The 24,702-nt window shown below is 39.9% G+C and overlaps 1 long non-coding RNA gene across 2 annotated transcripts; it reads right to left on the bottom strand.

Moving 5' to 3' along the window:
* Nucleotides 1-1,904: 1,904 nt before the first annotated feature.
* On the bottom strand, nucleotides 1,905-16,262 carry LOC109616199. 2 transcript variants are annotated; one of them, XR_002197298.2, is made up of 4 exons: nucleotides 15,980-16,262; nucleotides 13,505-13,554; nucleotides 10,410-10,636; nucleotides 1,905-4,097 (listed from the first exon to the last, which is right to left on the bottom strand). It is a non-coding gene; the product is annotated as an uncharacterized LOC109616199 (long non-coding RNA). The 2 variants fall into 2 exon arrangements; XR_004576232.1 differs by having other exon boundaries at nucleotides 16,021-16,262.
* Nucleotides 16,263-24,702: the final 8,440 nt, after the last annotated feature.

The following is a 24,702-nucleotide window of genomic DNA, read 5'->3' as shown; positions in this document are numbered from 1 at the left end:
TTTAGGGGGATCGTTGCTGTCCCTGTCCTTGTCCATCTGGTCATACTTCTGACCTAGTCTAAATTTAAATAGACTCTGGACTCAGCCCACATGCATTTATGAATTATTCCAGTTGGACTCTTAATATCTCACCCGGCACAGCCAGAAGAGGACTGGTCACCCCTCTAAGCCTGGGTCCTGTCTAGGTTTCTTCAGAAAATTCGGCCTTCTTAGGGTGTTTTTTCTTGCCACTGAAATTCAACACTACTGTTGTTTGCTCCTTGGGGTTTAAGGCTGGGTGTTTCTGTAAAAGCACTTTGTGACAACTGCTGATGTAAAAATGGCTTAATAAATAAATTGTATTGATTGATGTCAACACTGCATTTGTCAACCCTGCATTTACCAAGGCGGTTCTGAAACTGGTTCAATCCAGTGTCGGACACAATTATTTTAGTTTTAATCCTTTCCCCAAACTTTATCCCTTACCTTAACCAGTCAGAATAGTCAAACGCAATGTTATTACAAAATTAATACCTTGAAGGTAATGATCAGTATGACCAAAGTTGACCAGTATCCAGCTGTGGAAAGGAGCATCTGCTATATGATGTAAATGAAAGGATTGTGTTAGATTAATTTTAGAGGTTAAAGTTTGGGTTGCGAAGTGTTGACCTCCTCACCCATATACATTTTTCCCTTATATAAATAGTTCTGATTCTGAAGTGAATGTAAACTTGTTACACAGGGAATTTGTGTTACCTTGTTTGGTTCCCTTTCTTTCAAATGACTGGTTGGATCAGCTATTAATAGTAACCTTACTGTAGCTTGCTAACAAATTTAGGGACATTTTTGGGACATTGATGTACACCAATTACAACTTGGTGTAGACCACACCTTAGCTGAATGTAAAATGGTATGCCTTCCTCGTCAAAGAATGTCAAAATGATTAGTAGATTTTGATTTTGATACATTAAGCTGTCACTTGAGGTCAATGAATTGTCAAAAGTCAGAGGTCACTTAGATCTGGAAGGATCAAAAAGGCAACCCTGTTCCACATACAAACACTAATCACAGCCTGTATTTCATCAAGTTACATTTAAGTAGACAGTGGGCAAATCTCTAATATATTTTCTTGATTGCTCTTCTCCTCAAAACCCTTTGAATGCAACTGACATTGTCTCATTGATACACTACTTACACTAACCCAGCAGTCAGGACTGTTTAATCTGAGTGTCCATTGTGGCTATCATACATGTGTAACATTGTGGAGTCATATTGGGAGCTGCGGACGCCAGCCTCCTGTAGCAGCTGTTCCAATCAGCTAATGCTCAGGCGGCCCCTGTAGCAGTGCCCTTCATGGCACACAGATGCAGCCTCTGGTTTCAAACCGTGTGAACATTGGTCATTTGTCAGTGTGCTTATGTTCTTGTTCAGAACACTTCTCCCTGGTTTTAAACTGTCCCTCAGTGTTGCCCCAGCTGTAGGTCTCCTAAAGAATGAGTGTATGCCTACCTTATTGGACAAACTTGATGCAGTGAAGATGATGGTGATCGTCATCAGATTTTCTGAGAATTATTGTTTTTTTTACTGACAAGTGTTATAATGATTCTTTGAAGCGTGTTGGATTGGAAGGGGGGATGTCAATTAACTGTTCATACTTGATATTTTACAATACAACTGCTGGTTGTGATATATTATATGCATTGGTTGATGAAATATTGAAATTAGATGACATAGTACGCAAAAATGGGTACCCATTTTCGCTCATGAGCAATTTCACAATTACTGATGGTAATAATTATGCAAATACATCACAGCTCATCCTTGTTTACTTCATGAATTATGAATGCAAATTTACACTCAACCATTAAATGATTCAAATATATAGGTTCACTGAACTAAGTGAATAGATTTAATTTCAAGACATCTTTTTCAATGTAAACATTTATTGATTAGGTAAACTGATCACGCTTAGTACGCATTCCATGGTACAAGCATCAATCAGTCACATAGGTTCAGGATTCAGGATTCAGAATTCAGGGTTGAATTTGTGGGCCTTGGTTCACTTATGCAAACATCTTAAAATCCAACTGTCATTGTAACATTGCATTATCCCTTAAAATAGTGCATTCTTTCTCCATACCTATTACACCCTTTCTATATAATAAATACACAGATTTCTATTTCACACTTATCTGTGAGCACCCATTCACACTGATTGCACATTCCTTACAAAACATTGCACAGTTACCCATTATATACAGGGATCTTCATAACATATAGCATATTGCATACTTGCTCGTATAGTGCACCTTTGCTGTAAATGTAGGATAAACAACTTGTTCAGTTGTAAAGAACATCTCACTGTGAGACATATTTAACATACATCGTTTGCATAGTTATTAAAATGTCTAAAAACACAAATATGATTTTCAAAACTGTAGAAGTAAACCCTCTAAAGCCTGACATAAATCAGAATATGAATTGCAGTTGCTCAAAATGATAGTCAAATGTTGTGATTACAAAATGTTACAAAATATAAACGTTGCATAGAATTTTCATTTAAAGATTATTGGAAATATCTATATTTTTAATAAATCCATTTCACTTATAGATGTTTCATTGTTCAGACCTATAGATGTTTCAATGTTTATAATTCTACATGGATTTGTTTTATGAACATGTTATATTTTATAGTTTTTATATTGAACTTTTCTAAGGTCTCACATCAGCCTACAGTATTTAAATTATTTATGGTGCTGTAGAACTACAAATCTAAACCATGAGAATGTAATTGACCCATAATAGCATTATAAAATTGCTACTTTGTTGCTACTAATTTGCATAGGTTTCAAAAAATGCATAGAAATGATTAACACACAAAAATCCACACTCATTTTGGAATTCTAAATAAACTAATGTAATATTCATCTTTCAATTAATAATGTCAATCTAATGCCAACCGTAAGTAATTATTCTATTCTGCTTCAGCACATTTCTATGCTTCTATTTTAATCAATTGCATGTGTTATATATGAGTATATACTTAACAAATGTGATTTTGGTCCCATGTGCTGAAGTCAAGCTGAAATCAAATATCAGAGAAATGTTCCATGCACACAAAAGCTTATTCCTCTCTAATGTTGTGCACAAATCTGTCTTGATTACTTAACTTCAATTGACTGATTTCCTTATACGAACTGTAACTGTCAATTGTTGCATGTTGCGTTTCTACTGTTTATTCAGTGGACATTATCTGACTGCTATGTTGTCACTCCAATATCCTGTATTACAATGCCATGGTTACAAGACCCGTCCTACGATATGTGGTGTGTGTAAGTGTGCTTGCATGTCGGAATAGAAGCGGTTTATAATCCCAGCGCTCAGCTGGGCTGTGTGTCCATACGCAAACAAACACGCACATACACACTTGAACAGATCAGCATGCCGGCCCGTGTGGAAATCACTGCAGATGTGACACATCCAGCTGTGTGTGGAGCCTTCTCAGAGAACACAGTGTACCACTGAAACACGTGTGACATGCACACACACACACATCTCACACACTCCAAAAGACCCTCATACATCCCCCCCCCACCCCACCCCCCCATGACTGATGATGCATGTGACCTCCACTCGGATGTTCCGTACGCCAGTCCAGTGCCCTTCCATATGTGCCGCTATCTGGTTTTGGATGTGCTTTTCAACTGCCGTGGTCCATAACCCGATCCAGTTCTGTGAGCTGGAGTTGCCAGAGACACACCCGTTCGTGATAGCCCAGTTCGTTTCAACCCTGGTTTGTATCCAAAGGTTCAGAAGCCAGTCTGTAGAGGCCGGGCCAACAGGAGCAGCTGCGGTTGAGTATCCATTGGTGTCCACGCCACAGTACATTACCTCATGGTGGAGGTATAAGGCATGTCCAGGCATGCGCCCGTAGTTCAGCCTGTCAATGGGAGATCATTGAACGTCTGCAAAGTGCTTCCAGGTTTCAGCGTTGGGGCAGCATTATGGTATCCGGTTTCATTTAGGCCAGGACGTCGGTGAGGTGGCTGCCCGTGCGTATCGGACCTCCGGCAGAGCTAGATGGCTGGTCGTGACGAGACTTCAGTGTGACAGGTCACCTATGGGGAGGGGAAGAGAGCAGAGGTTGAAAAAGTGCCTGCGGCTAACAGGCCAGCTTGCAGTATTTTTGTTGAAGCAGTGGGGCTTTAGGTTATAATAGGATTTAATTGTAGCCTAGAGTTCACACCCTTTTGTCAACCTCCTCAGAGTAAGTGGATCTGCAGTATAGTGCCTGCTTCACCTAGCGCTTTTTAATGAAGTGTCTGTCCCAATGACATAGTGTATGTATCCAAACATTTCAGGCCTAAGAAAACTGGTCAAGGGGCCCGGAGAGCACAGGGTCGTCCAGGGCTACAGTTCCACCGACTGTGGCAACGGGATCATGTAAAAAGACTCAAAACACCACGAGGACCAGGATATTATGTGGGCAAATCAGGGATCCCAGGGATCCAAGCTAATATTACATAGAGCTATATTACTTTCTGAGGTGGTATGAACCTCCAAGGACTTAGAGGATAACGATGGATTTGCGCGATGTGTGTCTCCAAATTAAATAGGTCATTTTACCCGAATGCAGACGGATACAACGCAGTACAGCTGCCATTTATGTCGGGATACTGATTAAATGCACGTGTCCTTAGCTATACACCCCTACACACACACACACACACACACACACACACACACACACACAGACAAGGCTAGACAGTTCTGCAATACGCCACGCCCCCCCCCAATGAGACACATGTCTAGTAGCTACAGTCCAGACACAAGCTGCCCACCTCTCCACCCCATCTTAACAGACCCGTACCCAGTCCCCCAGTCCCCCCCCCACCCCCCCATCCACTCCCAACCCAGTCTCCGTCTCCCCGCCACCGTCATTGTCTAAGCCCCCGAGTGTTTTCCCACGCTTTATTTGTCTCTGTCCTGTTTGTGGCTGGCGGGGGCCCTGATGAGGTCCCCTTGGCAACCCACGCCTGTATGCCCCTGATTGGAGTATGCAGCGAGCTAATTATTCAGTGCATACACTTTAAATAAACAATAAAGCAGGACGTATGGAAATGTGGACACCGAGTATGAGACCGTATGTCGTTAAAACCAAGCTACAACGCCAGCGCAAACATATGAAGGATACTGTTTCATTAAGGCCGACCCAATTCTCTGCTTACTTCGTCAAGCAAATATTTTTTTAAAGACGTGGATTATAATTACACACTAAAAACTGTCAATCTTATTAAAGACCAACCTAAACTTCATTTATCGGACCCTGTCCTGTTTCCTTCCAAACGAATCGTGATTGTTATTCAGCATTATGACGAGTTTATTTTTGGGGTTCATGCGCGCGTACAAGTTTGTGTCTACCGTACTTGATCGGCAACTTGACAGCGAGGGAAAACTCGGCCTTCCACTTTAGTTCCTCAGCTTGGGATTCATGCGACGAGGAGAGGGCGAGGAACAGGCTACACAAGAGCACCATGTTAATCTAAGGCTTCTAAGGACTCCTATGGCAAACAAAGGTATCGGGGGGCAGGGGAGTTCCGGGGGAGTTTTGGGGGGGGCTACGCCGACAATAGACGGCATTGTTTACCAGTTCCCCCCCCTCCATTAATCAGGGCGAGCCGGCTCTAATTGGCGTTTTGGTTAAGCCGGTCTCTAGACCCCTCTCCCTCCAGTGGCCTAAATAATGGCGTTATGCCACAAGTGCCGCCGCACTGGCGGAGGACAATGCCCTGCTTGTCTGCTGCACTAGGCAAAGCTGTACCCCCCCCCCAAAATAAACCTCACACGGAAACACAAAGAAAGCCTCTCACTATTGAGATCTCACTGTCGCCGGCTTCCCTCCCTTCTTCCTTGGTTCACTCGTACCCCCTCTCCCCTCTTTTTTCTCACCTCTCGGTCACTCTCTTTCCTCTCGCTCTTTCCCCATTTCTCTCCCCCTCTCTCACATACCCCCATGTCCCATTCCCCCATTTCCCTCTCCCTTGCTTTCCCTCCCATCCCTCTCTAATCCCCCCCCCCCCCCCCCCATACTCGCAGAGCTCCCTATTCCTCCTGTCTCTTTCTGTCAGCTCTAATTCTCTCCTTGCAAGTTGGTCCCCTGAGTTTATATGGACATGGAGAGAGTGATCAACACTACCTGACGTGTTAATTGTCCTACCAGATATTGTTATACATCTCATCAGTTTGTGATTTAATATTCTAGGTATGTAGGCCGATGCATCTAGCTTGAATCTGTTTCCTCTCAATTATACATTGTAGTTCTCCTGACTAAAACTACTCAGGCAGTTTCCTCTGAGCAATGTATTGTAGTTCTTTTCCTGACTGAACAAATTCTGTCTCAAACACTATGGCATGCAGTACCAGTCCAAAGTTTGGACACACTTACTCATTCATTTGAATGGGTGTGTCCAAACTTTTGACTGGTACTGTATAGTATTTGCTCCACTACTCTTCCTGAAAGTATTTAATTCCTATATGTAAAAAATCAAACATGGATTGAAGTTCAATCAAAATATAACTGCTGTTGGTGCAACTGTATGTGGATAAATTGCTCATTATGTATGTGTTCTGTTAAGGGATATTTGTGAAATTATGTCTGTGAATTGAGGCATGTGCTCCAGAACTGTGAGGAATTATTCTGTGTGAGGGTATTGTACAACATAGCAGACAGTGTGTGTATGTATTTTTGTGTGTGCGCGCTTGTGTGTGGCGAGTTATCTTTCATATGATCTAACAAGACCATCCTCATCTACATGCTCTATGAACATAAAGCGCTTGCATGCCCCATATGCAAATCAACCTGCAGTGTTACTTCATTAATATGCACACGTAATTAAAACGCCTTCCGCTGATTGAATTCATGTCGCTGAAATCAGTCAGGTAAAATACATTCCTCTTCACAAGCTGTTCCGAATCCACAAAATGGCAGATCGACGCCATTTGATGTCTTATCGTATTGCACGAGGACAAGGAGGACCACAGCTGCTCCTTAGAACGCCAGCTTAAAAGACATAAAGCAACTGGCTTCGTGATTAACTCAAATCGCATCCCCTCTCCCCCTCATGTCTCTCGGCGCGATCTACGCAATTAACACACTGCCCGTAATTAACGCTGTCTCGAGGCAGCCAGGAAGGCAAGGGGGGGATGGCGGGGCGGGGGGCATTCTCTGGGTTGGGAAACAGGGCGCTAAAAACAACACTACCTATGATCATTTTCCATTGCTGCCATTTTGTGCCAGTCTCAGTCCTATTCTAAGATGGTGGCAGCAGGGATGTGACTGTGCAGGAGAAGAGGCCAAACTAGGATGGGGGAGAGATGGAGGGAGTGAAGGATTCTGAGAAAAGAGAACGGATTCTCTGTCTGTCTTTTTCTCTTTCTCCCTCATTCTATCTCTCGCGTTTAGTCAGAGAATTACAAAATGGTTACCAGGACATGGAGATGGGGACAGGCAATGGGGTGAGAGAGAATGATGACTGTCAGATCTACTGGCCAGCAGGCAAAGTATGCATGTATGTGCTTCTAAGGTTCCCACAAATGAAGTCACACGCACAAACATCCATATGTCACATGGGTTTAAAAAAGTACAAACATCCATATTGACACGTATCACGTGTGTTTAAAGAAGTACAAACATCCATGTTGACACGTTTCACGTGTTTAAGAAACATGGGAAGGAGATAAAAAGACACAAATACAGAGCCTAATATTTGATATACACAGTATGAATGAACAACGAGATGATGTGACTATATTTGTGAGATTCCGCACACTATTTCCATACACATGCGTGTATGCACTCACACATGCAGACACACACACACACACACACAGACGCACACACAAACAACCAACATGCCCGTTCTCATGGTATGGTCTGCCCCTGAGCATGCAAATGACATTCATTATGCAAATGCATGCAAATCAGAACCAACCATCTGAGAATACAGGCTGGGAAAAAAGGATAAGAATAAGATGAAATGAATGAGAGAGATTGAGAAAGGAGAAACGTGGGGGGAAATCCTTTTTTACTAAGGGCGGCAGTACGGAAGGAGAAAGTACGGTGGCCCACAGTAGAGCAAAAACATGAGTTCAGATCATTTGTCAGTGACAAAAAATCCCAATCACTGAATGATATTTCCATGTTTGAATCTGTCTTTATTAAAAAAAACAGACATACACAAAACAGTGGCAAGTGTTTCAAAAAGATCACCAAATTAAAATGTGTTAATGTGCTAACAAAATCTATCTTAAATTTAGATCAGTGTATGTGAACAGGGAACAGCAATGTGATGATAGTGATAATGTAATAAATGGTGCAAAGACACTGAGCATTTTCACAAGACACCCAGCTAAGTGGACAATTCATCATGCAGTAGTTCGTAGTGTCCAGCTACGGCTTAACAGTGAATTAACAGCAAATGAGTTGTGTTTTACCAGTAAATATTACCAACCGAGTGGTTCGAACTGAATGCTGATTGGCTGAAAGCCATGGTATACATGACTGTATACCACAAGCAAGAAATATTTGTACTATTCGTATTGCACTGGTATACTAAGGCTCCTCAAGGATTTGTGGTATATGGCCCATATACCAAAGCTAAGGGTTGTATGCATTCTGTGTTGTAATGTGCATAAGAACAGCTTTTAGCCATGGTATATTGGCCATATACCACACCTCCTTGTTGCTTATTATAAACTGGGTGGTTCAAATCCTGAAACCTAATGGTCTAAAAGCAGTAGTGTATGAGAGTGTATACCACGGGTATGACATCACATAAATTGTTATGGTTCTAATTGCCATGGTAATTGGTTTACAACAGTAATAGGCATCTCAGGTTTGCAGTATATTGCCAATATACCACAGGTAAGTACTGTATCCAGGCACTTGAAGATGTGTTATTAGAAGAACTGCCTCTCACCTTTAGGGTTGCCAAATTCCTGTTGTTTCAAAAGCCTGGCAAGAAGATGACAGAGACATTGGCAATGGCTAATTGATTGGCAGACACCAAACATTTTCTATTGGTGGACAACAGTTTGCCGGAAGAGGAGAACTAAGCTGCCTCAAGGCCTCTTTTCATAGAAAAACTGCGAGGTACTTCATTTTTTGTTGACGCATGAAAGATGGACGTCTCTTTATAAACAATGGCATGGTTGCTAGGAGAGATGGCAAGACAGGAGTAGAGTAGATCAGGGAGGAGGATGTTTTAAATCTGTGGGTGCCTGGTCTGTGCCTGAATGGTGGCAAAGCGCAACTAATTGCCACTTGAGATGGAACTTGCCAAAGACCCAACGGCCTCTGCTTGAAAGGTACTGTATGTAAAACCAGTAGCTGTCCGAGGGACCCTGAACGTAGTGACCCTGAACGTAGGGACTCTGAACGTAGTGACCCTGAACGTAGGGACCCTGAACGTAGTGACCCTGAACGTTGGGGCCCTGAATGCAGTGACCCTGAACGCAGTGACCCTGAACGTAGTGTCCCTGAACGTTTGGGCCCTGAACGCAGTGACCCTGAACGTAGTGACCATGAACGTAGGGACTCTGAACGTAGGGACTCTGAACGCAGTGACCCTGAATGTAGGGACCCTGAATGTAGGGACTCTGAACGTAGGGACTCTGAACGCAGTGACCCTGAATGTAGGGACCCTGAATGTAGGGACCCTGAACGCAGGGACTCTGAACGCAGTGACCCTGAATGTAGGGACCCTGAATGTAGGGACGCAGGTTGGGATAAAGATGATGGATTATAATGGATGTGTACATTTCTCTCTGCATCAAGTAACACGTGAAAGTGTGTTAATGTGGATTCAGAAATCCATACATACATATCCTATCTGTTTGTCCATTCTACTGAATCTCCTTTATGCTTCCTCAGTCTTTAAGGGACAAGTTTGGCCCACAGATGGTGTGAGAGAGATTTGGCCAGTGCATGGATAGATGTTGGACCCTCTGGCTCATAGATGGAGCAGTACAGACTGCAGGGGGTCTGTCACTGTCTTCTACTGCAGTGGAAAAGACAGATAGTTCCGTCCCTCCCTCGCTCTGATTCTCAGTGTTTACAGTACTAACAGGAATAAAGTTGTAGCTTTTACTCATAGACTTCTTCATAGTTACACCAGGAAGAGCTTGTTTCCCAAAGGAAACATATTTGAAATCAAACCGTAATGGCGTTCGCATTTTACAATTTAAAAGTCCCGTTTGCTATCAACACGCTGAGCTGAAAAAATAATCTGAAAGTAGAAAGATGTGGCTTTTAAGTTAAGTATAGCACAGAACCCTAACCTTAACCCCCCCCCCAACCCATGCCCTCCAAATGACCACACATCCTAATGTGAGTTTAACACATGACCTTTGAGTCTGACATCATACTGTACCTTCAGTGTGACTAAACGGACTTCAGCCATCTTCTCTTGTTTGTGAACATGATAGGACGGGCCTTGCAGGAGCGTAATGGGATTCTTGTTACTTTCGGTTATCTAGCTTTATGAAGAATGTACACCACTCATACAGCTAGATAACCAAAGATAACAGCCAACCCCTCTGGTCCCCCAGGACCCCCACGGGCCCCCTCAGTGAGGACTAGCAGTCAGGCTGAACACACCTGTCGAATAAAAGAATGTACTCACATAAGCAAGACATGGTTTTTGGATCTATTCAATTGTTCATCTATACATTAACAAATAATGTTGTGAATAATGTGACTAATCATGTTGCCAAGGTTGTGAATTATGTTGTAGTTGACTATCATCAAAGTAGATAACTAGCAACAAGGCCTAACTGTAGACCAAAATTAGTAAAGCTGTTAATTCATTAAGAGATCAATTACACATTATAAAGACTTAGACCTAATCAACTATCATTTCCTGATGAGATTCCATTAGGGGAAAAATTCACGCCGCTTGACCTGGCCTGAGCACTCAACCTGCCTGTGGTGAGAGCAGAAGGTATGCGTTTTAAATGTTTCACAAAATGACTGCTGACACCTAATGGCAAATAATAAGTAAATATAATAGTGCTGGCATATGCCTGTCAGTCTAGCCTGTTATTAATCACCACATCAGTATCCTACAGGCACTTCTTAGACTGTTAATAGACTGTGTGGACAATATGGCAGAGGTCTGTATTGGCTTTTACCATTTGGTTGTTAAAATCGATGGAGATCAATAGAGCACACACACGCACACACACGCACGCACACACACGCACACACACTAAGAACACCTTAGCACCTTCCGCAAGAACATTGCTGCTTCATTTTTTGCTTGTGTCATTAACTATAAGTAGAAGCGTGAAAGACTGTTTATGTGATGGAACTGGTTGAATTGCTGTTCTGATTGGTCAAAAGACCAATTAGTGGAAACATCAGAATTGGGTTGCCTTTGTTAACAGAGCGATAGTGTGTGTGAGAGAGATGACCGGATGACGCCAGAGAACTCGATGCTTTTCAATTAGTGTCTGCAGTAAGGTGTGACGTCTCATCTAGCTGAGATGAGCAGCCAACAGTATAACACAAACAAATACACAAATGCATTGTAATCTTGCGCACGAACATTTCATTTCCAATATATTAAAATCAAATATTACCCTTAACTATACAAAAGTGTAAAAACCATGGACGCTATGTATGTCCGCATAATGAAATATGGAGTAGGGTAACTACAAACATACTATACACATTCATCTCTTTCATTTTATATTCGCAAAAAGTTTCAATATCATTTCACGTAACTATTACAGAGGCTACATAATGTTTATGTAGGGTTTTGTTTCGTAATGTTCTAAATTACTTACACTCAACTATACGTTTTTTGACTAAACTTGCCCAATCTGAATTTTTGTGATTCATAATATATTCTGAGGTTTCTAAAATCAAGTTGAAGTTTACATAGAAACTAAGAATAGGTTCATGCATTATTTTATAAAGAAAAACAAATGTGTTATTCTTTTTCATTATTATTTAGAATAATGGTAATACCAAGGCATTTCATATTTATTTTGAGCAGGTACACATACAATTAATGCAATTATAATATATATTTTCTACATACATTTTACCAGGTAAGTGGACTGAGAACACGTTCTGATTTAAAGGTTAGAAGAATTACAGAACTTTTGTTTTTCCATTTTATAATGCAATGGGAAGCAGAAATTATTGAATATCCCTTTTAGATACACTTCACTCTATTACATTGAAAGATCTTTTTCCAATAGAAATAGTAATAGTAACATAATACAAAATAAGTGCATTGGCCGTATCATACCAATCGTGCCTTATTTAAATTACGTATGCTTCCGCATCTGGGTGTCCACATTAATATGCAATCGAATATTTGAACTCATAATCAGCCTACATAATTTTAGTATAAAGCAGATTTTGTGAATTAATTCAACAGTTAATATTAAACAAAAAACTGATAATTTATTTTTCCCATAATGTTGAGTTGATAACAGAAAAGCTTTATTTCGAAGCTTTTTATTTTGCGATTATAAATTGGCTTTAGACCTTTAATGTATATTCTTTACAAAAATTGACATTGCATCCTTATTAACAGAACCAGTTAAGTAACGTATTTCATAAGGGAAGATGCACAGCTAAAACACACTTGATGATGAGTTAAGGGTGTTTTCTGTAACAACACAATTCATATGAATTTCTTATTATTTCAGTAGTGTTAATCGGATCAAATTTAGTATGAATTTCATTACATCTGATATATAACTATTATACTCTAAACACGCCTAAAATAAACATCATTTAATTGATGTCTGACTATTTGGATCTAATTATGTATGACGACTCAAATACTACAAATACATTTTCTAATAAACTGAAAAAATGTGATTCTTGAAATAGCCTACTGATGTGTCAGTGTACCTTTTGTTTTAGAAGTGGAAGACAATTTTGCAAGTTAACCTTCTATAAACATTGGACTATACGGCATAGGAAAGATCGAATATCAAGGTCGTGATCCATATTATTGAAAGCGTTGATTGGTGTGGCTCCTCAAATGTTGATTTTCGTAATTTTAGCATGACCTATTATGACAACCATTATCAACGAGGGAGCCTAAATCATCAGTCAGAATATACTGATATCTCACCTGAACGTCTTACTTAAAGCCTTTCTTTTACAGTGTTAAATATGATATTAATAGGGCTACGTATAAATGTAAGCCTACAATAAGGCGTGATACCTTGATATACAATTTCAGTGAAAGATTCATTGTTACATTCGTCACATAGCATCATCAATAGTTGCCTAATGAAAGAGTGAACACAATTAATTAGTTCCACACAGCATGTCTCTGATTGTTTGAATTCGATATTAGGTTGGAACGAGATTATTGTGTGCACGTACATGCGCACGTTAGTCGGCATGTGTGTAACTAGGGGATACGTTTTGTAAGATAGAAAGCCACTTGTTTTACCTGAAGATAATACACTTCTACACACTAAGAAATACATTTACCTGGGCAACGTAGTAGGTTCCTTCTTTTATTATAGGCGTAAGTGCTGAAACTGAAAGAATAAAAGGTTAGTGACCAAAAGTGGAACAGAACAATACCAGACAAATAATACAGACACATTCAGATGCAGCGATTAAATAACGACATCAAATATATTTCATGTATATATTTCAGTCTGTGAAAACTATAAATGTCCGTTGGTAATGGAAAGTCAAGGGAATGAAAAGAACTGCAGTAAGACGCACTTCCTGCGTGAGCAAAGCACGATACTCCCCGTGCTCACATTATACATTATCCGAAACATGTGTGTGCGTGTGTGTGTGTAGGGTGTGTGTGTGTGTGTGTGTAGGGGGGGGGGGGTATGAGATCGCCTGATTCACGTGTCATGTTAAATTCAAACAATCTAAAGAATTGTCAATGAAAAGGCCACAACTAAACATGTATCTGATCCTTTTTTTTCCAAACGGGTTGGAGAAAGTAATACGCTTCTATAAAACAATAGTGTTATCCGGAATTAGTGACGAGTGTGCATCTGTCCTCCATGCATTGCGTAACATCAACAATAACAACTATGATTATATATATTCTAACAGCATATAGACCGATGCACCCTGTTTTAGGAACATGTTATTTGGCAACACCAAATGATCTAAACTTAATGTTATGCTGCACGTAATAAGTCAGTAGCCTAGCAAATAGTTAGCATAGGCTATAATAGTTAATGATAATGTTCTTTTAAAAATATATATATTTAATCTTTCAATTTGGAAAAACCTATAAAAGCTTAACAATACCTAGCTTAGAGCATAACAATATACGTCACGTTTTAATAGGCCTATTCTGATCCACAATCCTAAAGGTTTTTAATCAACCTCTTTCCAAATCAGATCAGGAGTTAGCCCCAAATTTCCCCGATACTAGTAATCACACATTTCACAAGGAGGCATGGTGGGGGTTGAATCGAGAAATTAATCGCCGGAGAACAACTTCACAGCACACTGGCAGACAATTATTTGAAAAGGGTGCGACGTATTTCCAATAGCGTGCGCTTTGTAGAATCGAGGCAAAATTGGACTAATAGCCACAAAAAAATAATTAACTCGGATGATGACCTTCTGTACGGCAGAAAGACCGTTCGTATACGATTGTTTGTTTCAATAAACAGAAAGTGAACATTAGGTGCTTGAATTCTCTGTTTCCTCCCCACAGAGGTTGAACATGACGTAACAGGCTCATAAGCGCTTTGCTCTGTAATCCCCACGCCGCTCGAGCCCATGTGTTGTGTCCGCGCGCAGCTGGGTTCATGTAATCATATAATAATCTTTTGATTTTTGCATGCTTTTTACTCTTAGCCCTTTTATGCATTAGACCAATCTTTTAACAGTCCATATATAAAATAACAATCATATAGACATGTTTTGGTGTTGCCAGTGTAGTCTTGCTCGATACAGTATAGGCCTAAGCAATACATCCGACAAAAGTTACATTATGTAGGCTTTAGTGAGCTACTGACACAAATACAGATATTGCCAAATAATTAAAAGGAATACCTTACATGCCACTTCGCCTTCAGTCATAAAATATGTATTAATTAAGTTATCTAGACCTACTCAATATCTGTTTTTTAATTTTGTTATAATTTGTTTCAGTCCATGATAACCACGTGACTCATAAATTACGTAGACCACACATTATGACGGGATTTGAACGAACTCATGGCACTTTATGTTCTATTGTCGAAAATTTGCGTTTGTAAATAGGCTATAGGTTTTCTCAAAAGCATTAAAATAAATCGCGAATATCCTACACGAAAAGCACACTACAGTATGAAGTTTTATCTCTCAATATCTTTCCAAGGCCTATAGGCGTCAAGATACCATCACAACACATGCAAAACGAGAAGTTAAAAGGGAAGATGGAGAGCCATATGATCAAGTGAATCCGATTTGAATCAGATAGAAAGCCAGCGTGACCTTCCAACTCATTACCCAAGGCAAACTTTGCCTGAATGGCTTTGTCCAAAATAATTAAATTATGCGCAATCGCTCACATAGGCTACTTTTTTGCTAGTTCATCATACCACTACAGATGCATCACGTGTTGGGACACTTATTAATTTGGTCTCTTGTATTTCATTCTACCTTTCCATGAATGTCAATTGTGGTGGCGCAGTGTTGCCTATAGTAGGCCTACTAGCCTTCCGTGAGAGGAGAGTCAATCTGATTCATGAACATTGGAACTGTAAAAGCGAAGGTTTTGACCATTATTTTAAATCATTAAGTTTCCCATAAACTGTAATTATATACAGTAGCCCCCCTGTTGACTGCGGCTATGGCTTTTACCAAGCATAGAACCTCTAATTCATTACGCATAGGCTATGTAGAACAGTCACTGGATATACATAAAGCCATTGCGCTGGCAACATCAGTCAGGAAAACGTCCGTAAATTAATTAATTCCATAATGTTCGACTCTTACCCTCAGAAGACAAGGGTGGATCGAGTGTGGTTGGCACGCACCTCTCAAGACTGCCGGGGTAGAGCGATGAACGAAATCAGCACCTTCAGAATAATATCAGCAGGTTCTTGAGCTTCGTAGCGACGGTTGATGGTGACGTCGCCTGGCATCATCCATTCGTATTAAATCAACCGGGTCCCCCTGTTTCTTCTGAGCTATGGTGGTAGAAATATTTCCCACCGACAGCCCGGTCCACCCCCGTATAAAAGGCAGAGTTGGGGCTGTCCGTTCTTCTTGCCTAAGACATCTTCAGTTTCCAAAATGGTTATGGTGTGGATTTCGTGTGTCCGAAATCATATACAATTGCCAAGGACCACCCCTTTGTGACTATGCGGTAACATCGTTTCCCCACCCTCCGAAATGAACAAGCCATGTTGGTGGAATGACAATGTGAACCTGCTCATACGCTCAACCCACCCACCCACCCCCCAAAAACACACACACGACCATGCACGCCCTCTCTTCTCTTACTTTCACACAAACATACGATTCCTCTGGCCTATACCCATCAGTCATAACAAATACACACTCACGTATATGATTTGAGCTTCTATTGGACCAAAAGTAAGCTAATAGTTAAATCTACATACTGTTGAGGTATCTTAATGTTGACGTTGTACTTTATTACTAAGATCTAGGTCTGGTTAAATATATGTACAAGATATAGCCTACACCTGGTAAAATGTAATGATATAGCTCATATTGTTTAGACATCTTGATAGATAAATATTTATCTTGTATTATTGACCACTGGTTGTAATCAACAATCCACCAATATAGCACATACAGTTCATCCGGTAGTAAAGGTTGGACAGGGCACATAAACTGTCAGCCCCAAGTTCAGACGTCCAAGAATGTGAGTTTGTGGGAGGCAGTCTGCGGGCTGGCTGCATGATTATCATGGTAATCACGCATGGGGTTGGGGCTTAGAAATCCCTTTGAATATTGTTCAATAGGGGGTTCAATCACTGTAGCTACTGGCTAACCCCTTAAATAAATGAAAAAGAATGTTCTTGTCTTCAAACATTTCTTTTTTATGTTTTCCTGGAACCCACCTTATAGCCACTGTTTCATGTTCGGCCTAAACCGCTCTCCCTTGGCTCAGATGGCCAACCGATGCTTGGTAGCGGGGCGGGCCACGGGGCTCATTTTGGAAGCCGCCGAAAGTGCAGTTAATGGGCTATGGATAAAACACAATGGCCCGGTTTTCTCTAAGCAATGCATGGGAACCCGGATCCATCGCATTTAACAAGAGACTTTCAGAATCGTGATGAGATGACTCAAGTTCATTATCAATCTGACCCGCCCCCTCCCTCCTCTACAACCTCGCAGACACACACACACAAACACACACACAGGCGCAGAGACACACGTTGCCAAGATACCATGCGTGAGAAGCAGATACTTGCAGGTCGTAGCCTGTATCACAATCTCAGACCTTTTCGACAGCAGCATACCGCATGCAATATCACTCCATTGTTTTATCATCGGCTGTACCAGACGAGACCAACATGTTTTGCGGTGGAGCGTGAGAAAAATATGCAAAAGTAGGCCTAGACAACAAAGGGCAACTACGCACGCGCTATGCAATGGAAATAGAAAACCAGTTTTACCAAGAATGACTGAGAAAACAAACGTGAATGGAATCACGGAATTATACGAATTAATTTGGCCCATAGTATAAAGCTGAGGTCGAGTGTACCGCTTATGTTTGATTTGATATGTTTGATTTTAGATTTTTACAGTCTTTTTCAATACAGTAATTCAAATTTATTTTCCTCATTAATTCAATTTCTGACATGATTTACAAAACATTTTGAACCAGCAACATAGCGTATAGATTTACAATGTAGAGTATACATTTTCAGTACATCACCACAATGTAGATACATAAGTATTTCATATTGAGGCGAGATGCTCTACAGATGTATCGTTGATCTGTGTAGAAAAAAAAATACACTGGCAGTCTCCCACGCTCCCCCACTCGTCTCTAGTCTGTGTGGGTTACATCCCTGTCGCGCCAATATTCAAATTTAGGGGCTCTGATTTGAATGAAAAGGAGAATGATTAAGAATTTGAAGGAAAACGTACCTCCTTGTAAGTTTCAGAAAACAATAGGCTATCGCCATATCTACTGCATGGATAGCAGTCAATATCCAAATATGCAGCATTAGTCCATAAACATATTCAATGCTTTTACATCCAGTGGCATCCTAATAAATTATTGCATCCAGGCATCTAAACTATGCAGAGGGCATGAACGTACCATTTGGCTGAGTGTGTTTGTCTCTGCCCCTGCATACATTTCAGAGAAACAACAAACAAGTGTTGATGTTATACTGATAACACATTAGATGAGGCTGATTTGTGTGTGTTTCTGTGTGAGAGCCCTGTGGTCCTTAACAGGTAGATCTGTTGCAGCTGCTGCCTTGTCAAGTCCAGGAATATGTGGTGCTGAAGGGACAGCTCCCAGATGTTTATCTGCCCAGGGAAGTGGCACTGAAGACACAGCTCTTCAGGTGGGGATCCGTCCAAAGCTGTGTGGTGTTGAAGACACAGCTCCTTGGGGTGGACATGTTCAGGGACGCGTGGTGCTGAAGGGTGAGCTCCTGTTTGTGGACGTTGAGAATGCAAACAACGCCCCCCCCCCCCCCCCCCCGCCCCCCCCACACACACACACATTTGCACACACACATTTAAGAGGTGCATTCTGGCCACATGACCATCTATTAAAAATCTATTTCCAGCTGAAAAGTCCCACATGCAAACAAGTAATTGGTTTCAATCAGAAACATAAGAGTGACATCCTAATCAAGCCTTTTAAAACCGAGAGAGAAGTGCACCCCCCCTCCCCAGACAACTTGCACATCTAAACCTCCTTTTGATTGTGATTGGTGGGGACGTGAGTGACAGGGTCAGGTCACTTTTAGACAAGGTGAGATCTTTTTCGTTTTTTTAATTTGTATGTTTGTGGCAATGTTGTTGGTTGCTTCTGTAACTTATTGAGGTTTTATTGGCCAAGGCATAATGAGCTGGCCTGAGAATGTTGGTACTGATGGATGAATGTTCTTTGGTTGTGAGTCATATTGGTGAATTACATTTTTGATTGGTAAAAATGTCTTGCAGCTGCCAGCTATTTAAACATGTAGGGTGTGTATTCCAAAAATGTATCAAAATGGGATAGTTATGTCAAATGTTTGGTCTTTACTGTACTGCTAGCATAAATACAAGCATTAATGACTGGAGGACATTTGCCCTTAAAGTTTAAGCAAATGCTTCAAATATACTTTCTACTAAATTGTTTCGAGTGCCTGAGATAAACCCTATTGAAACTCTCTCACCAATCTGTCTATCAGTTTGTAAGGACTTGTAGTCTCCTCATTCTCACTTTAGACAATTGCAGCACAATCCTCCCACCCTAAACCAACATGGACTAGCTAAATACTATTCCTGTCTCATTCGTTATGGGGACAAGAGACAAGTCATGTTATTGTTTGAATTCAGTCTCATAAACATTAGAGGCAGCCCTTTAAACTTTGCACTGATACCTTTGTTTGTGTACAACAACATCATCAAAAATCTGTCTCTGTTTTAGTGATCAGTGAGTTCAATATGTGACATCAGGATTTTGGCCATGAGATCACATGCAATGACATTAGGCCATGAAGGCATAATTGAAAAAGAAATCACATAACATTTTGAAGTTAATAATGTTAAGATTATTTAAAAATAAAAACTTTATAGGACATATTTCCAGTGCAATGTAATTATGAATAAAAGTTAATATAAACGGTTTTCATACTACTTTGAATTTCTATATAACTGACATTTTCACCATTCCCGAATTGGCTATTTGGCAATTGTCAAAAGGGGATACCTTTTATTGTAAAATGGGACACTTTTTCAAGTAATATTAATGGATAATAGATATTTTAAAGTATTACTTATTTCTCTCCTTCCAAAATAATCCACCAACCTGACAACTGTGGCATATCAAGAAGCTGAGTAAATACCATGATCATTACACAGGTGTGGACTGTGGGGACAATAAAGGCCCACTTTAAAATAAGCAGTTTTGTCACAGAAAACAAAGCTGCAGATGTGTAAAGTGTTGAGGGCACATCCAATTGGTGTGCTGACTGTACGAATGTCTACTAGTGCTGTTGCCAGTGAATTTAATGTTATTTTTTCTATCATGAGCTGCCTCTAGCATCATTTTAGAGAATTTAGCAGTAACTCAAACCGGCCTCATAACAATATATAGACCATATATTAACATGCCAGTCCAGGACCTCCACATCTTCACCTGTAGGATTGTCTGTGACCAGCCACCTGTACCGTTCTTTAACTTGTGGGTTTGCACAACAGAAGCATTTTCTGTACAAACAGTCAATCTCAGGCAAGTTTTGTCCTGACTGGAATACAGTTCAGAGTATTTAACAGAAATTAACATAGTCTCTCATTTCTCCATTGCAACACAGAACTAACTTGACAATAGAAGTGTTTTAATTTGGTACTATCAACAACAAAAAATGGTCTCAGTAGAGTTTCTGTTAGAAAAAGAGTCACTCATCCTGGGTTTAATATTTATGTTGAACAATGTAGTGGAGGTTTTAAGTTATTTAAAATAGTATGATATTGGGGGGTAAAACTATTAAGTGTGCCATTTTCACTATACTCACCCAAGGAATAATGATTGAATGACTGACCATAGCTTTACATTTTAGAGATGTCTCATAGATATGGTTTAACTTTTTAAGATGAGTAAAATGGCTAGATGCAAAGAAAATAATGGGCTTGCTGGTCTATCTTAAAGGGGCCATTTGTGAGATTGTTTCTGTAGAGCTAATGTTTTCAGCGAATGTTTCAAATAGTTGTATCAACATAATTGTTCCAAATGGCGGAGATATTCCCAATTGAACCGTTCTCGCCAGTTCATCAATCAGGTTTGCATTGACTTGTAGTTTCCCAACCAGTCTCCTCATACTCGCTTTAGACACTGGCAGTCCTCCCAACTACCACCACCATAGAACTGCTCTTTTCTATGTGGACTAGCTAATAATATTCCGGTCTCGTTTGGTAAGGGAAGGGGAGGTGGAGAGAAGTCGTGTCATTGCTTAAAATTCAGACTTGGAGCCAAGATTCCACACAGTCTCTACATCAGTGTTTGTGTCTGAACTTCTGGATGTCCTGTTTATACACGGTACCTAGAAAATAATGTGTGGGCTTACAAGTCAAGGGGGGCAAACGGGGTGGCATTGCCCCTCCAGAAAGAATCTGTGCCCCCTCAGTTTTGTTTTCCCATAAACACTGCCAATGGTGTATGAATAAGATATGCCCCCTCATTTATGAAAAATGCCCCCTCCATTTCCCTTCCAGAAATAATCTGTGCCCCCTTCCGTTTTGTTTTCCCATAAACACTGCCAATGGTATATGAATAAAATATGCCCCTCATTTATGAAAAATGCCCCCTCAGTCATTTCATCCTGGAGCCAGGCCTGATATGTATGGTGAACTTTGCACACCTACATAGTTGACGGATACATCAAATTTTATACAAGGTTGTTGTACGTGTGGCCGAGGCATTACGTTGCTGACAAATTACGTGTTTTCACAGTTAATTTCATTTTGAAAAGGGGCGACAGGTGCCAGATTTGAGCCTCTGACTAGCTGCCAAAATCTTGTCAAATCAAATCCGCGGTTGGTTGAATGCGGAAGCCAAATCTGGATGAGACGTTGTTTACAAACGAATAAATATCAGTGTATCACTCACACTGCATTGCAATTTCTCTGTGGTGGCCTACCTAGCACTAGTTATTTATAACTCCCGCTAAATGGACCACTAATGCATATGCTATTTATTGAATAAATTAGGGGAACGCTGAAAACTGTTCTGAAAGATTGTACGTTTCTGATTATATAGCCATGCAATAATTCCATACACGCAAACCACCCATCAGTGAGTCCAAACGTACACTTTACGTGCATGTTTTAAAATGTGATATACGTAAACGTTTATGATCGTTCGTTTTATGTAAAGTAACAAGGATTACTTGGGGCATAAGGTGGGTCAGGTACGTCGCTATGTCTGTTTTAGGGGGGCGTTATCCCACCCTAAATAAATCAATATATCAGTCAATATATTTTCTCTGTGATTTCTTTTTTTCATCAACCGTTCCATCACATCTTTAACTCCTTAAGTTGTATAGAAACTGTTCATTTGACAGCATGTTCAGTTGAGTTTGATGCTTTGAACGTAACTCGCTTATGTGAAGCAAGCTGGCTTCTGTAAATAGTAGCTAACGTTTCTATTGGTTGGAGAAGTAAATCCTCAAAAGTTCAAAATGTAATAGCACTGGAAAACAACTGTATGTTTTGCTAGTCAATAGTCTTTCAGCTAGCCCACCACCATTTTTTATAGAAATGTACGGAGGGTAATTTTTTTTTGAGATCTTAAAAATGTAATGTATGGAATTTGTTTAGACAAGTAGCAGTTCGTGAAATTCGACTTGCACGATAGACCAGACGCCATGTAATATCATTTTTTTTCTTTACCGGAAGGAAAGAAAGCTAGCTACAACTTTCTAGTAGACATCAGAGAAGACTCTGTCATTCCGAGATTAATGGGCTAATGACTAAATCATTTTTTAAATGATTCAGAATGATTCAGAGACATCTCGCTTAGAAACACAATATGTACTGTAGGTAGACGTTTTATTAGTCTAGGAATATTTTATTCTTATCTTGCAACTAGGCCTACCCCAACATTTCCAGTAACGTTATTATGTTGTTCAGTATATACAGAGTAATGAGATAAATGCTGCTTTTGAGGTTAAAGAAGTCGGTCGGAAGGCCTGTAACCTGGGTGACGGAGTTGCCAGCATGAGGCCTTTTTTATTACAGCAGTTGGAACCGAGGAGGAAAGATATGGAAGCTTGGGCTAATGAAGTAGAAAGCACGGACAAAGCGCTCGTGATTAAGCTTTAAGGTTCCTAACCTTTGCAACGTTCAATTAGCGGTTGGACAAATTTGGAAATCTGTTGGTTTGTTCTCCTGTCCCAATGGTGTTCAGAATAGAATATTAGATTGGACGTCCCTTACAGGGTTAAGAGGTGTGAATAGGTGTGGGTTTACTAAATTGTTAATTTACTATTGGCGAACTATAGTCATATTTTGAGTGCATATATTAGAATATACCACTGTCACAAAAATCAATTAACGCTCTTATTACTTTTTGCGTTGGAAATCAATTGAAATCAATGGTAGATAGCCTATATGGATCCATAACTAATAATAGCATGCATAGCCATGCCCATGTAACAAGATTCTTGGTACGGTTCTTTCATTCGATAGTTTTAAGTATTAAAGTAAATTGAAATGAGAGGCCAGGGCTGTTTTTGGTCTTTAAATAATTAGGCTACCACTAGCTAATTTACCGCCATTTTTGAAAATTGACTTATGCTGGAAATTCCCAAATTCCTGGTATTCATATGGAAAGCAAAGTAATGTTCAAAAAGCACATAGGCCTATATGTTTAAGAGACCCAGCTACGGTTGGTCTTGCGTTATTAACAACACTGGCACCCACAGTTAACACGCCCAAAACGTACAAACAACCAGATGTTGTAGTATTAGGCTTAATATCAAACCAATGTGCTTATATTGCCTAATGAATCCTTTCAAAACCGTCTAAAACGCGAGACATCAAACACATTCATAGATCACTGAAAAACTATTTTATACAAGATACTCTGTTGTTGTATCGTGTAGGATCGAATATCTTAAACTTATTCGATTTTTTTTTAGGTACATTAATCAAATGTATTTAATAAAGCCCTGTTTACATCAGCAGTCGTCACAATGTGCATTTGCAGACATCCAGAATGGAACCTCAAAGAGCATGCAACAACAAGAATTGACGCACAGAGGATAGGAAAAACTCCCAAGTAGGGTCGGAACTTTATTTATTTTTTTAATCAAAACATCATGTTACTTTATTAAGGACTAAATCATAATATTATTCCAGTCTTTCAGTTTTATTTCTCTATAGATGGGCTACGCGATGTCATATGATTTTCTTACAAAAATTCGTTATTAACGTACATCAATCAGTGTATCAGTATAAACATCAATAATTGATTTGAATTAAGATAAAGATTATAGGCCAAATGCATTAAATCTCTATTGCACAAATTATCGTATATTTTCATTAAGGCGTCTTTTTTACAATCCTATAATTTGTCACAAACCTGAGCCATGTATATAAAATATATGTTTTTCGTTTTAAACCAATTTATTTCAGGAAATATTTTGAACATATATCGAAAAGTTTCACTTGTTTCAATGAAGATCACGTCATACCCAAATCATCTTAACATACTTTAAATCATATTATTCAGTAATAATGTTCTTTAGGAAATTACTTGGGCAAGACATTCCATACCAGTAAATATTGACTGACATGGGAAATCTGAACTGGACAAATAAAAGTTGTCATTGACTATGTGTAAAATCGCTATCCCTAAATTGAAAATGAATAAAATTCAGCCCTAAAATTTTTTTTTACAAAAATGTTGTTTCATTACTAGCTCCTTTTATAATAAACACATCTCCTAAATGTCGTTTTCATTGAAAAATAGCTGTTTTCTTTTGTTTTCTTTAAATTAAATCTCAAATGGAGTGGCT

Source organism: Esox lucius, chromosome 10 (genome assembly GCF_011004845.1).
Source record: "Esox lucius isolate fEsoLuc1 chromosome 10, fEsoLuc1.pri, whole genome shotgun sequence".
NCBI lineage: Eukaryota > Metazoa > Chordata > Actinopteri > Esociformes > Esocidae > Esox > Esox lucius.
The sequence above is the reverse complement of the archived record's forward strand: the minus strand, read 5'-3'. Positions and strand labels throughout refer to the sequence as shown.